We start from the raw sequence: 14973 nt of genomic DNA on the forward strand, positions 1-14973 counted from the left end.
GTTGGCGTTCGTTGGGCATGCTACCGACCTCGCGTCGCGGAACGCAAAGAGGAACACTACGCGCGTCGTGTCTTCCCTCTAGCCTGGCCGTTAATTCTCACAGGGCGAGCGGGGAACGCGGTCGTCAGGCGCGCGAGAGGGGGGCAGCGTAGGAGAGGAGAGAGGGGGAGGGGACGCGCATGCGCTGGCGCTCATCGCGGCGTTGCGCAGGAGAGAATTTCGGCATGTCGAGCCCGCATTTCAGAGGAATCAACCGAAGCAAGCGCTGGGCTGAACGCGCGCAGCGTTCTACCCGCTTTATATTCACACTTGAAGGAGAGGAGACTAGAGGAGGAGAGTAGCGCATGCGCCTCGAGAGCAGAAGCAAGAACACAGGAGAAGCGCAAGCAGGTGCTGGGAGAGAAGTGGAGAGAGTAACGCGCAGCTGTTGGAGAGAGGGAAGGAAGAGAGTTGCGCATGCGTAGTGTGAGTTCGGACGCCAAGGCCGCGGGACATACCCCCGAGCAAGAGATGCTTCGCATCTAAAATAATTTTTGAAGTTTCCCATTAACGGCTATCTTCCCATTTGTTCATACGGCGGCTTCGTCATTGAAGTTGCCCGTTGCCGTCAATGGGCAACTGCATGCGCGTTGCGAACACGGAGCGAGTTACGGAGTTTTTACGGTAGATCTAGAGTTACTGTATATGTAGCACATACAGAACTCTAGGTAGATCTAGTAGGGAGCATATGCAGAAACTCTAGGTAGATTAGGTAGATCATCGTACTCATCTTTCCGCTAGGGGTGTGCGAATATCAAATTTTTCGAATACGAATCGAATACGAATATCCACCTTCGAATATCGAATCGAATATCGAATATCAAAGGAAAAATGCCTCCACAGTAGCAATATTTTATTTAACATGTAGCTATTTGAAAAAAAAAACATTAACAGCCTGACTGGCAACACAACATACACTGCTATCGCCAGAACACAATGTCCAGGCTAGCGCAATGCACATCACAACACAAGCAAATATCACGGCACGATGAAAGTAATGACTAGATGTTATCATGAAGAAATATGAGTTGCTCCACATGATTAGGCAGCAGGCGCTCCCTTCTAACAGGGTCAACCCCCATGCCACTGAAAAGGCACGCTCGCTTGGAACAGAAGTGGCTGGTATAGGGAGGTACATGGGGCAAAGTTTTGCCAGACTGGGGTATCTGAAGGTGCCTACAGTCCGCCACCAGTCACATGGGTCACTGTCTTTCTTCAGAAGTGGTCCCGCATAGTGAACGAGTGGTAGGGCGGCAGGTTACGGCCGCATAATATTCAAAATGTATGGTTACATGATCGCCAACAGCGCTGCACGTCGGAGATGCACCAGCAATAAATCATACGTATTGGGGCGCTCGTCGCAGGCAGATATCGTGCCTCCGTGAACTTACGATGTGTATCGCTCCTCTCGGCAACGTTTTTAGCTATACGAATAACGCAGCAGAAATGTGGAAGACGAGTTATTTTATGCATGATAATCGAATCGCATATTCGGATTTTTCGAATATTCAAAACTTTTCGAATACACGATTTTCGAATCGAATACGAATATTTCGAATGTAATATTCGACGAATATTCGAAACTTTCGAATATTCGCACACCCCTACTTTCCGCTGATCGCGGGCACTGGTATATATGCTGTTCGTAATAGTGCGCGACGCGCGATAATGCACGCCTCCGTGGCATGCGAGAGCAAAGAGTGCAATATTTTGAAAAGATATGTCAATGAAAACCGGAACGACAATACTAAATCCGCCCAATAGATTACGCCCACAAGGCATTATAAACAACCAGTGTGCATTGAAAAAGCATTAGTCGGGCCGCTCTCTTTGTACACAGTCCAAACGAACGAACGAGGGGGGGGGGGTTGCGGTGCACCGCTCACGCACATGTCCACGCCTTCTTCATTTTGAAAAACTACGACACACGCTATTGCGAAGGGTGTAGAGATACCTGTGGCTAAAGAAATGAGTCGAGGAATGCAGCACAGCGTTGCACAGGTCGCGCAGAAACAACGCGGTTTCGATATCTGACGCGTGTTTATAATCGCAGTGGGAAATACAATGGCGATGTATTGCTCTGCAAGGTTACCTTAGAGGTTTGAGAGTCACATCTCTTCTGCAATGAACACTTTTCTTAGACGCTTACCTCAGATCGGAAGCACACGCCGCTAGAGAAAGCAGTTCGGCTTTGCGAAGCGATGCGCCTTGTGCAGCTGCCGCCCGGATGAGTTTTGAAGCGCGCAGAGCTCCGATATTGCGTTCTCGTCGATTTGTGGCAGCACAGTGAGGTTCACTGACCGTTCGGCGCTGGATGACGAAAGAAAGGGCCGTTTTTTCTCGGTGCGAAAGCTCCGCCAACGACTGCGGCTCAGCCTCTTCTTGTGGAAACGCTAGCAGACGATTCCGCGACGGCGCCCAACAAAAAATGGCAGACGCGCCCAGTGTTGCCAGAGCACTTGACATTATGAATATCCCCTATTAGTAGTCGAGGCTCCTGCGAACATATGAGAGTCAAACATTATAGTGCAGCACGCGGATATGGAATTTACCATTACGTTTCAAAGCCGGCTAGATATCGCTCACTCTTCTTCGACAAATTACATATTTGGACGGACCGACTACGTCAGAGGAGTCATAACTGAGGATACTATTGGCGCAAATCGAACGAGGACACTAAACACTAAGGAACAGGACCGGCGCAGAACTTCCAACTAATTTTATTCCACAGCGGAAAGATGATTTTATAGCACAAGCCGAACCACATGATGAGTGCGCGCGAATCACATTTTTCTTAACAACCGAGGAACCGCAACGTGCTGCTGAGAAAACTAATCTCTTTATCCTGTAGGGATAGTGAAGCCGTGCTGACGCAGACGTCGCCCTTTTGCCTTATGAAATACGCCTCTGTTACTTCTCTCCATAGGCGTGCCCACGGGGGAGTGGGGCGCCCCCCCTATTCACCTAAGAGGGGGTGGCGCGAAGTCAGCCCCACACATTGACATAATATGGAGGGGGGCGCAATGTCAGCGCCACACATTGACATAACTGGGAGGGGGGGGGGGCTGCGACGAACCTTCGCCCCCCCTGAAGGAGAACCCTGCGCATGCCTATGCTTCTCTCTGTTTTTTTTTTTTTCCTAGTTCTGCCTATAAACTTCGCTTCTGTGAACTTGGGGTAGCATACACACACCTTGCAATGCGCTGCCATCAGGCTGCCGAAACCATGTTTCACATTGAGACGGTGTTGGCTGGCCCTGCGTTGAAACACTGCCCAGTTTGGTCTATATTATTTCCTACAACTCAGTGGAATTAGGTACACAACTCCAGACGCGCACTAAGTAAAAATGGTTGCATGCTTTGTGGCACACGTCTTCTTTTTTTTTATGCTCATCATAGCGCACACAGCAGAAAGTTTACATGGCGCTGACATTGCGACACGGACTCCATGACGGGATCCTATGTTTTTTAGATTGTGCTATATAGCATGAATGTATGGGACCACTTGCACTGGTGTCTTCGCTTCATTTCTTTTTTCTCTGGGCATCGTCTTTGGGCGTGTCATCTGTTTCAAGGTGGTCTTACAAACACAGGATACCCTTCAGACGCTGGCTGTCATATGATGAATGCACGATTTTTAAAGAGCTGCTTTTAAGCACGCGGTTACAATGCTTCGTTTTATAGCCTTTGAATGAGCACTTTCATAAGGTAATAGGCCTTTCTTGCCTCGGGGATTGTACGCCCAGCATATGTGCGCTTCAGGAGTAAACGAAACTTCGACGTCCAAAAATTTTAATGCGCCTTCGTGCGGAAGTTCAGATGTGAATTTGAGGCCTTCGGCTTCTTGAAGAAAAACAGATAAAACATGATCATGTGCTACTGTGCTAAGCTCTTGTATGGCCGAACTCGTAAAAACTATATAATCGTCCACGTACCGTTATACCTTGATCACGGGAGCGTCACAGCTAGAGCCGCCTGGAAACGCGTTTGCCAATGCGGGACAGGAACACATCACTTAGTACTGGAGCAATCGAAGAGCCGATGCGATTCCCTGCTCGTTGTACGTAAAACTTGTTATCATAGGCGACAGATGTCGAAGTTAAGTAAAATTCCAAGAGGGATAAAAACCTATCATTAGTAGTGCCCGTCTGGTCCTGAAAGCGCTGCTCTCCATTGCCTTCAATCGGTTCACGGACTGCGGTAAAGAGGCCACCATGTGGAATGCTGTAATATAAGTCTGTGACGTCTATTCAGAAGTCAGACCGTGCACTCTGCATTCCATGAGTCAATGCGTTCACAAGTTCCACTGAGCTTCGGATGAGGAAGGAGTCTTCAAAGGTTAGAGACAGAAGATGCCGCTGAAGGTACTTGGCCACGCAATGCTGCCATGACCCCCTCTCCGAAACGATGGGCCTGAAGGGTATATCTGCTTTGTGATTCTCGGCAGTGAAAAAGATTTCAAGATATGACTCTTCCGCCTTCGCAACTTGATTCTTGAGTGCCATCGAACTGCATTCTTCCAGTAATTTTACTGCTAGCTTCTTCTGCTTCTTTGCATCTAAGTCCACTTCTTTTAAATGATTCGCTATGGCGCTGGTGGCTTTTTCCCGGAAATCAACTTCCTGTAACACGACAAAGCTTCCTTGCTTGTCAGCTTGCAGAATCGACAGCCTACTGGCTTTGAGTTGGCTAATCACACCCTTGAGGGTGGACATGGCATGCTTCGAACCGGTCGTGTGACGCTCAACACACCCGACACCTTCTCTGACCACACTTGCCTGGAGTTCAGGCGCTACTTTTCTAGCGAGCCGGTGTACTAGAGCCACCTTTTGGTGGCTCTATAGTACACCGGCTCGATTCATATGTGTAATTGATTGATATGTGTAATGTGTGAATCGATTCATATTTGTAAGAGGCATCGACCGTCTTTTGTAAGGCGAAGGCCCTCACCAAACGCGAAAATTGACTGTCGGCGGCGTGAGCGTCCCGTGGCGTCGGCGTCAGCACAAGTGATGCAAAAAATCATCATCATCATCATCATCATCATCATCACCCCATATGACGTCGTCATTTGGGGACGTCAGCACGTGATGATGATTGGCGCCAATCCGTGACGCCACGGCGTCACGGACTGGCGAAATTCGAGCCGTCATGTTACGTGACGTCACATGATGACGTCATTACATGACATAATCGCTTGGTCAAAGGTGGGCCGATCACGGAGGCAAGGCGAAACCACGTTAGGGGTTGAAAGCTTTCGGAGGTGGGCGGGGCGGGATCAATGCTATGGACTGCGAAGAAAAAGAAGATGACTTCTGTAATCGAGTCATCTTTGGCGAATGCATATGAAACCCTGCCAGTTTTTAAAGACGATAGTCTTTCTTGGGGAACTTAAACGCAGAAATTTTGGTCTGTCTTTCTGTCTGTCTGTCTTTCTGTTTGTCGGCACGTCCCTCGATTCAGCCACTCGGCCAAAGTTGAACCACTTGCCCAAGGGCCAGCCGTCTTGAACTGGTACGGCTGTTCATACTTGTGAACATTGTCGATCAAAAAGTAAATATCATGCATATCTGAGGTGCAACATCACTAGGTAAGTATTAGGTGGCGTGTTCCTTTAATAGAAAATGCATACATACGTAATTTTAAGGACCCTAGTTTCTTAAGCTGCGCTGAAAATGCATAAGAATGGAAGCTTGAGGGAGTTGGTATGCGTTCATCTTTGTTGAAACAGCGCTCACTAGACGACGACGAAGTAAAAGAAGGCACAGGACAGGCGCTGCCTGTCGTGTGCCTTCTTTTACTTCGTCGTCGTCTAGTGAGCGCTGTTTCAACAAAGCTGAAAATGCGACTGCGCTGAAATTTGCCTTCCTCCGTGCCCTTCGCACGAGCTCATTGTTGTGTTTCGGTTTTGGTTCTGTATTGCACTGTACGAATGCCATGGGTTGGTGTTGAAAAACTTTAGTTTTGAGAAGGCCAAGAAGGTGAAAAAAAATATTTAAAAAATGAAAAAGCAGCGTTGTGGGCGGCCTTCAGGCTGCCGGTTGTGGGCGCCGCTCTGGCGTTCCTGTTTTACCCAGGCGACGTGTAAATAAAACAGTGTGTGGAGAGTACTCGTTGACTGCGGACGTTTCTCTGCTTCAGCGCTTCGCGCCAAACCGCGTTTTCGGGCTGGCTGGCGTCCCCGCCGGTCGCGTTGGTCACCGCCGGTCTTCGCCTGCTGCTGCGCCGGGACTACCAGCACGCAACACAGCACTCATGTTTCCCGACGTATTACCAGACGGCGTCCTTATCTCACACAGCGCCTCTTCTATCGTCTTTACACGACATTTGCAGCGAAGCACGCAGATACGCGGCCAATTTTTTCTGTTCCATCACAGCGCTAAAAGAAAAAAAATGAACAACAGATCACACGAAGGAGATAGGACGGGCGCTAACCTTGAACTATAATTTCACTGGATTAGTCAGCAACAGTACACGTACTGGGAGCGGTAAACCGAAAAACAACAGAGAAATCCAGACAATTTTTCCTGTACAGAATTTATTGTAGCGCAAGGAGCACGGACAGAGGAGAGGACAGGAGACGAGCGCTGTGGGACGTCGACCGTACGTGCATGGGATGTCCCACAACATCAAGCAGGTATGGTTGCTGGGCACAGTGCACCAGTGGGTTTTTTTATTGCGATAGCAATTATATGGATAGTCTCGGCTGGAAAATGTCCGTCCCCGTCGCCGTCATTCACCGTATATGTATAAGTATGTATATCTATAGAAAGGCCACAAAGAAAAATAATTAAGAAATTCTTTCCGACGCGCGGAATCGAACGGGCGACCTCTCGCTTTGCAGCCCGCCGCGTTAAGCCTGTTTCACATGCGAGCGACCGAGCGGCGGGGCCCGCAGCGATCGAGCGGCAGCAGGACGCTCGGACGCGGCTTCGTTTCACATGCACCGCTTTTGCGCGGCGCGCGCCTCTGCGATGCGCAGTGATGGTTGTGGGAAGCGCCCGTTATCCGCGGGTTTCCTTTCTCCGGGCTCGCTTGTTTTGGTGCGCTTGGGTTGCAAGTTTCACGAGCCTTCTACTTCGGTGATCGATTTTCACGCGCCTAAACCTTGAATGATGAAAATGTGCAGTGTATCAGAGTACAATTAAACGACTTCAGTAATCACGTTTATTTCTGTTCCAGCTTTCTTTTTTTACCACGCAAGTCATGTTGCACGCCCATACACTTGGCCATAGAAAAGCAAAAGAAAGAATTTGTTTTTGGGGTTTTAAGCTTTCACAGGGCTTTCGGTGGCTTTTGCTCTCGAATGCCGCAAGGCGTTGGTGCGCAGTATGGGCCGGCAACCGGATGCAAGCGGCCCAGTCAACGACATTGTGGGTTTGTGAAGGAGCTCGTCTCTCTCTCTCTTTTTTTTTTTTGCCTATTGACATTCTGCAGTAAAGAGGCGGCGGCATTTGTCGTCTTCGGGGTACGTGACCACTAAAAAAAAAAGAAAAAGAAAGCAGTAAACTATTCGAACGTGCTGCACCAGAGTAGTAAAAAAAAAAAACTGAAACATCTGCTGCGAACAAGTGCGGAGTGTCGTAGGTTCCCCCTGTCCGGACCTATGTTGGTGTCACGATTAGATAAAAATACAAAAGAACAAAATGGCACGTGCAAACGATTTGTCTGCTTTGATGGAAGCGCAGTAAAGAACAACAAAAGGAAAAGAACGGCGTTTTCTACACTGCCAGCTCGTTACAGCAAATGTCTTCTTCTTCTTAAGTGGTTCAGAGGAAAGGAAAAAGGCACCTAATTTCTGCAGCCCAATAGGGAGCACGGCGCAGTGCCTGAAAAACCAAATGTCGTCTGCTAGGAAACCGAGTCGGAGCGAGTTCCTCCCGGCGCGCGCGGCTGCTCTCGTCTCCATCCCTACAGTCACGTGCCCCCCACGTCACTGCTCCCCCATTGGTTGACCTTGGGCAGACGCTCTAGACGCGCTGCCGCGAGCGAATTTTTCCAAATGTAGCGAACAAGATCGCAGCGTCCTTTGGTCGCCCTTAAAACCTGTTTTTGGGCTTCCGCGACGGCAGCCGCTCCGCTCTTGGAGCAAAATCGCTGCATGTGAAACAGGCTTTAGACGTTAGGCCACGACAGCACCGTCTCTCAGCCAGCTAACGGCGAGCTATTTGTATACACCATGTAATTCAGCATGCTTTCTTAGTGGCCACATAGATGGCGCGACGTGCGCGCGTGTTGCGCGCTTTAAAGATCGTCGCGCGCTTATATCTCAAGGAAAGAAGGGGCGGCCGGTGGGGTGCTTCGCTTCGCTCGCTGCAGCGGCCGCGTTTGCGAAAGGAGAGCGCTGTTCAAACAGAAATAAGTAACAACTGTGACAATTAGTTCGCGCTCGTCTTGTGTGTACCTGTTGGTTTGTTTCGTGCGTCCTGCTTTATGTTTGAGCAGTGCGCTTCAAGTGTCGAGCTGTGACGCATTAGTTCGCGCTCGTCCTGTGTGCGTTCTTTTCGTGCGTCCTTTGGGCTCGAGCGACGCGCTGGCAATTTCGAGCTGCTTTCCGTTCATTGCGTTACATTATAATTTATTGCTATCGCAGTTATTGCTTCGCCGTTGCGGCGAAACTGTGACTTTTTTTTTTTCTGCGCCGCTAAAATTAGTGGGCCTGTGCCCGCGCGTTCTTCGCGAACAAAAAATTCAGGAGCACTCCCCCTGTTGGGAAAACGGGGGGCACGCGGAGATTGGCATGTGCGTCCTCTGCCTTCTTTCTCTCTCAATTTCTTCTTTCACTCTCTCTCTCTCTTTCCCTCTATTCTTCTCTCTCTCTTTCTTTCTTTGCTTAGGGATGTTGCCAACTACGCCTACGCAGTTTTCATCGCGCATAATGACTCATTAATGAGGTGACGTGACCAATAACGTGACTCATTAGGACTGACGGTCGACGCTTCTTACATGGATCGGTTTATAGAGCCAAAGTGAAAGGCGTCTTCGAGGAATTCGCTGCCGCTTTTGTTGGACATTACGCGATAGACAGGTTGCGTAAATTTTTGCAGGTTTCAGTATGAGTTGTTCACAATTTATTATTAGTTACATTTTACCGCACCACGGAAACGCTTTATAGAGCAATGGCCGGATTGGTGGCGCGCGGGCGTTCGAACGCACGCGCGCCTCTCCATTCAGGAGTTTCACAATAGGGTACGCAAAGCTTTGCGTTAGCATTTGTCGCTACTGCGCATGCGTCGTACGCTATCCTCTCGCGTGCTCCTGTAAGTGACGGGAATAGCGTGGGTACGCAACGAACGATATATCTTTGCGTACCCTATTCTAAAACGGCCTAACGATAGAGCAAACATATTTCCGCTCAACTTCCTAACGTCTGTCTCCGAGTTCTTTTAATGCTGTAGGTAGTGTTCTCCGTGCGGAGCTTTTCGAAATTTATAAGCAAACTATAACTTCACTTTCTTTCCGTCTGGAACATGATAAAGCCTCGGATAAAGGTCATATGCAGCGGCTAAACATTCCTGAAATACCTTGATTCAAAAATTAAACCTAACTATATTTGGATAGAACATATTAGCGAAATCAAGCAATGTTGCTGTCACATTTATGAAGAGTCCGTAGATGGCGTATGGAAGATGTCGTGCGTAGAACGCAGGGATCACACAACTGGTATGGTCTTTTACAGTCCAGACTTTTGTATATGTTACTGTCCTTGATTACGGTACCGTACCCGACTGGTAGTAGCGTCCTCTGATGAAATAAATAAAATAAGCTTTTTCTAAACACATCGTCATGTTGGGACGGCTGCACACAGTCCTCGATATGTGTACTCGCGGACAACTTTACTTGGCTAAGAAGCACGAAGTTTTCCACGCTAAGATGGTACAGTTACGGGGGCGGAGCCTCTTCGCATGTATACTTCAGCGCGAAGTAGTCCGCTACCGCTGGGGAAAGTGATGGCTGCGCGCAGTCAGCGTTGCATACCAACGCAGACGCCGCTTAGCGTTCGACGTACACGTTAAAGGCGGGACCTTCTCACGCGTGCAAAAACGCCAGGTGACAACGCAGAACGTGAAATAATTACAAATATCTCACTAGTGTATGCTGTGTCAAAGAGCTGCATGTAGAAAATAAAGGACAGACAATCAACTTTATTTCCTCCTGAGGAGCTTTCGCGCGTGCCTTATCGGTATCTCGCGTGGAAAATGCAGTCGTAATTGTGGGACGAACTACGCGCGATACGGCTCTGTAGCCTTCGCTTCATTGCCAAGAAAAGTTGATCCAAATCGTTAATCTTTTTGTTCTAAATAAAGTACTGTTATTACACGCACAAGATGGTGGCTTCGGTTGGTGACAAGAGAATCTCATAGTTTGGCAGTGGAACTGTCGATCACTGCACAACAAACATGCTGCACTAACACAATACATCAAGGCGGCGCTCGTCCCGCCTGACCTTATTTGTCTTCAGGAGGTGGGAAAATATCGAATGCCTATCCAGGGTTACCGCTTTTACAGCGATCCGGACTGCCCAGAAGTCGCAACATTGGCGCGCAAAGACCTGGCTATCACTGTCACCAAAGCACCTGGGGTAGAAATCCACCATCAAATAGTTACAATCTGGCCAGTCAAAAAGGGGCGCCCTAAATGCCTAATAACTAATGTATATAACCCCCCTAGAGATCATACGGCCGACTTCTCTGCAATTCTAAGTCAAATATCCACCTTGATGACAACGAAAGATCGTTTAATATTCCTCGGGGACTTCAACGCCTGGCACTCTCAATGGGGATATAAACGAGACAGGACCAAGGGGTCTAACCTACTCAGCGCGACTCAGTCCCACGAACTCTTGCTGATCACACAGCCAGGCATCCCTACTAGAATGGGAAACAGCGTTGCGCGGGACACCACGTCTGACCTTACTTTTGTCAACAATGAGAGGGGTGTAACTTGGTGTAACCTGGAAGAGACACTAGGCAGTGATCATACCTCTTATGTATCTCTATAAACACTGCCAAGGTTCGACAACCTCTAGGGGTAGCCAGGCTCACAGATTGGCAGAAGTACAGAGAGCGCCAACAACTAGGTGCCTTCTCACCACCAGCCACCGCACAGTGTTGGATAACGTTCCTCCGGGAAATCTACGCTGCCATCACAAAGGAGATCCAGACCACACCGAAAACACCGGCAATAGACAGTCATCTTTCTCACCTCTGGGAAGCTCGCAGAAGCCTCACCAAGCGCTGGAAACGGCAGCGGCACAATCGCAAACTTAGACACCGAATAGCCCTGCTTGCAGAAAAGGCTAACACATATGCGAAAGAGCTAAATAACCAGAACTGGCGCAGTTTCTGCGACTCCCTCAGAGGAAACCTAAGTACAAAGAAAACTTGGGCCATTCTTCGCTGCATGTTAGATCCAACTAGCACACGCACCGAGACAGCAAATGTCATGCGACGAATTATCGGAGAATACCAAGGCTCGGAGGAGGAACTCATCGAACACATCAAAAACATGTACACCGGGGAGGAACAGGCAACCCCACCCGTTGCGAGAGAATATCAAGGAGAGGAGAACTCGCGCTTGGATGCCCCGATCACATTCTCCGAGCTCTACGCAGCAGCCCAGACTTTCAAGAGAAACACGACACCCGGACCGGACCAAGTCACGAACGCTATGCTACGCAACCTCAGTGACGCAGCCCTGAAACAGTTAGTCGACTTTTTCAATGATACGGTATGGAAAGCTGGTGGGAAACTACCATCTGAATGGAAGGCGGCGAATATTGTGCTCATACCAAAACCAGGAAAGACGCGTGAGCTCAATCATCTGAGACCCATATCGCTCACGTCGTGCATGGGCAAGCTATTCGAGCGCGTTATTCTAACCCGTCTTGAAGCTTACTTAGAAGAAAACAACCGTCTTCCTGACTATATATGTTCGGCTTCCGCAGGGGAATCTCTGCACAGGACGTATTCCTTCTGCTGAGAGATGAGGTTCTCGACCCTCCACCAGGCACTTTGGATAGAATCGTACTTGCACTCGACGTCCAAAAGGCATTTGATAACATCTCCCACACGACAATACTAGAGGGATAACGCGACGTTGGTTGTGGGGAGAGGGTCTTTCACCAACCGCACGGCGCAAATAGGACTCGGCTCAGCACGCTCTGCACCGTATCGCCTACCGGATAAAGGCACACCTCAAGGATCTATATTGTCACCAATGCTCTTCAACATCGGACTACGCAAAATGGCCCTAGACTTGCAGAAAGACCAAGACCTTGGCTGCGCCATCTATGCGGATGATATTACGCTCTGGGCATCCAAAGGCTCATACGGCAACCGAGAAGATACACTTCAACGGGCCATCAACACCATTGAAACTTACATGAGCCGTGCTGGCATGAAGTGCGCTCCAGCCAAATCGGCGTACATCCACATAAGACCAAGGCATACCCGCGCAACCAGGTCTCCTGAGCAGCAGCTCACCTTGGAGGCAGAGCCGATCAAGCGGGTATCCCACCTGCGCGTACTTGGAATGCTCATACAAGAAACAGGCAGCGTAAGCATAGCGCTCTCTAATCTCAGACGCACGGTCCGGAGCGTAACGGGGCTTATTCGCAGAGTTGCCCGTAGCCGAGAGGGTATGACTGAAGCAGACACTATGCAATTAGTATACGCATTTGTTATTAGTCGCATTACATATGCCCTGCCTTTCCAAACTACGCGGCGTCACGAAATCGAACAAGTAGACAAACTAATCAGGATCGCCTGTAAAGCGGCACTCGACCTGCCTGAGAACACAAGCACGGCCCGATTGCATGAATTGGGCATGGCAAATACGTACGAGGAATATGCAGCGGCCACGCTAATGGCTCAGCGTGAACGACTTAACAGGACTCCTCAGGGCCGTTCGGTCTTACATAAATTACACTACCCACTCTCGCCACAGTTCTGCGGTGATGAAACCACGCTACTGCCATCTGAACTCCGAGAGAGGATCCATGTGGCCCCGATCCCCCGTCACATGCACCCAATCCATCACGCTACACGGAGACGCGCCCAGGCGGTCACCTTACAAAAGCGGCGGGACGATCCTAATACGTACTTTACAGACGCGAGTCCCTACCATCGAAGCGCAAATATGGTCCCTGCTTTCGCTGCAGTTGTGACTAACCAAGGGCGAACAACCACTGCAGTGTCCACTCGCACGAGATCAATTGCAACGGCCGAAGCCGCGGCCATAGCTTTGGCCATACGCGCAGCGGAGGCCAGGGGCGAATCGGCATTTGTTCTGACGGACTCTCAGGACGCCTGCCGTCTTTTCCTTGGCGGGGTCTTACTGGACTGCGTATTACGCATACTGGGGACGACTCTCACAATGGATTATGGTGTGACTTGATGCCCGGAGCACTCAGGAGTTGAGGGGAACGAACGGGTGGACCGTTTGGCTCGAGGCATGACAGGCCGAGCCGCGGACCACATCACCCGGGAGGACACTTCGACACCTGGCGCGCCAAGAGAAATCCTCGAATTTCAAAGACTAGGTAGGCGAACTAAAGCTCCACCTCATCCTAACCTAAACAGGAGACAAGCACGGGACTGGCGTCGCCTCCAGACAAACACGTACCCACATTTACACATATTACACAGATTACACAGAATGTACCCTCACAGATACAGCAACAAATGTCCGTGTGCGGTGCAACACCGACATTGGAACACATAACATATCAGTGTACACAACGTCCGGAGGCTGCCATCTTGCCTCTGTGTAACGATTCCCTGAATTGGTCGTGGGAGGCGCGGCTCGCGGAACTGGAAATGGGAAGCCAACTGGCGACCCTTGACCAGGCCCGGCGAGCCGCTGTAGCCAGTGGGGCCCTGGAAGAGGGGCACCACCCACCCTAACCACTCCAAGGCATGACATAAATAAATGTTTCTTCTTCTTCTTCTTCTTCGGTTGGTGACCTTCATGAGAAGCAGCATACCGCTCTTGCGTATGCTGCCTCTATAGTATGTTGTCCTCCAAAACATGGAGTCTAAGCCTTAGAGTGTCTCATCAAACGCGAAAACTAAGTGACCCTCCGCGTCAAGACGAAGTGATGCAGAAATGATCATCATGTGATGTCGTCATCATGGCCTTAGAGTTTCCTAAAATTAACTAGAGGGGACTCTGGCGCTGCGATCGTTCAGCCACCATGGGAACGATGGGTAGTACACGGATTTGCCTAGTCTTCGTACTTGCGGGCTTCAAACGCACTTATGGCTTTGTTTATTGCTGGGTTTTGGTTTTCTTTCGGATAAAAGAATAGATCGTTGTGAACTTCGTGACCAGATGTGAATTGGTGAGCCTAAAAAGGTTAAAGCGGTGAAGTGGAACTGATTACCTTTGCTGAACTTCGTCTTGCTACAAAGCGGAGGCAGGCGACGTGTAGCCAAATTAGACAAATCCGTGTACTACCCATGATTCCTATGCTGGCTGAAGCGCCATGCGTTGCAGCTCCCATAGACACTAGCGCCAGAGTTCCCTCCACTAAGTATTGTAGGAAACTCTATGATCATGGCATCCCAGGCCGCCAAAATTTGTCACGTCACTATGGCGTCATAACGTGACGTCATACGATCAAGGCCATCACATGACATCGTCGCTTAGTGAAAGGTGGGCCGATCCCGGAGGCGCTGCAAAACCACGTCCAGTGCAGAAAGGTTGCAACGCCTCCGATCCCGGAGCTAGAGCGAAACAACGTTAGGTGCAGAAAGCTTTCACGGGAAGAGGGGGGAGAGAAAGAGAGAGCGAGAGAGAATCAATACAACCGACTAAGCAGAAAAATAAGATCGCTGTCGCCTTCGAGTTGTCCTAGGCGAATGCATAAAGGACTGAGACTTTTCTGACATGCATTTACCAACGCCGTTTTGTCTCTCAATTCTTGGTGCAC

The sequence above is a fragment of the Rhipicephalus sanguineus genome, chromosome 7 (assembly GCF_013339695.2).
Source record: "Rhipicephalus sanguineus isolate Rsan-2018 chromosome 7, BIME_Rsan_1.4, whole genome shotgun sequence".
Taxonomy (NCBI): domain Eukaryota; kingdom Metazoa; phylum Arthropoda; class Arachnida; order Ixodida; family Ixodidae; genus Rhipicephalus; species Rhipicephalus sanguineus.